This window comes from Salmo trutta, chromosome 16 (assembly GCF_901001165.1).
Source record: "Salmo trutta chromosome 16, fSalTru1.1, whole genome shotgun sequence".
NCBI classification, from domain to species: domain Eukaryota; kingdom Metazoa; phylum Chordata; class Actinopteri; order Salmoniformes; family Salmonidae; genus Salmo; species Salmo trutta.
The window spans coordinates 25,867,077-25,868,362 of NC_042972.1; positions in this window are offsets into that span (position 1 = coordinate 25,867,077).

The following is a 1,286-nucleotide window of genomic DNA, read 5'->3' on the forward strand; positions in this document are numbered from 1 at the left end:
TCCCTCTCTCTCTCCCTCTTTACTTCAGGGACAGCCCATTGTGAAAGAACATAGGGGGAGAAAGGAAGCTTGCGGCTTCAAAAGAATGCTGTGTTCTCAGGACCAGTGAATCTGGCGGCCCCTGTGGTGACAGAGTGGTAGCTCCCAGTCAAGCAGCCATTCCACACTCATGCAAAAAGCAGAGGCAAAACAAACTAGGGCTGATGAGAGGAGGAGTGAGTCTGGTGTAGCAGAGTGGTGGAGTCAGTGGAGCTCCATGTTTTACAGCACAGAGGGTTTTGGAATGTAGTCTCCCGAGCACCCCCGTCCTCAGGCTGTTTAACCGTTAACCGTTAACCGTTTCCCACCTCCGACGACCCAACCAGGCGACGACAGATATCCAAGCACGACTGGACCAGACCGCGGAAACCTGTTCTGGCTCATAGCCCCCAGTCACTGCCTGTATCACGGACCCAATTGCCCCTGTCACTCTCTGGCTCCCTGTTCCAATAGTCATCAATTCCCTTCCTTTCCTCATTTCCTTAGGATGTTATTTTCCTTTCCTAATTTCCTTAAAAATGTTCTTGTCCTTCATGAACGCTGACATGACAAGGTCTTTATTGGCTAAAGTCGAAACCTAAGCGTATCTTTTCCCTCATGCCTTATTGTCACCAAGGAAAGGAGATACAGTGAGGAAGCCATTCTAGGTGATTGAAACACGACCTAGCTCTCACTGATAACACTGATGTCTGCTTGAAATACCTGAAGAGCCTGGGGGAGTTAGCTGTTTGTTCACCTCCAATTATACACCACATGACCAAAAGTATGTGGACACCTGCTAGTCGAACATCTCATTCCAAAATCATGGGCATTAATATGGAGTTGGTTCCCCCTTTGCTATAACAGTCTCCACTCTTCTGGGAAGACTTTCCACTAGATGTTGTAACATTGCTGGGGGGACTTGCTTCCATTCAGCCACAAGAGCATTAGTGAGGTCGGGCACTGATGTTGGGCGATTAGGCCTGGTTTGCAGTCAGCGTTCCAATTCATCCCAAAGGTGTTCGATGGGTTTGAGGTCAGGGCTCTATGCAGGCCAGTCAAGTTCTTCAACGCTGATCTCGACAAACCATTTGTGCACGGGGGCATTGTCATACTGAAACAGGAATGGGCCTTCCCCAAACTGTTGCCACAAAGTTGGAAGCACAGAATCCTCTAGAATCTCATTGTATGCTGTAGCGTTAATATTTCCCTTCACTGGAACTAAGGGGCCTAGCCTGAACCATGAAAAACAGCCCCAGACCATTATT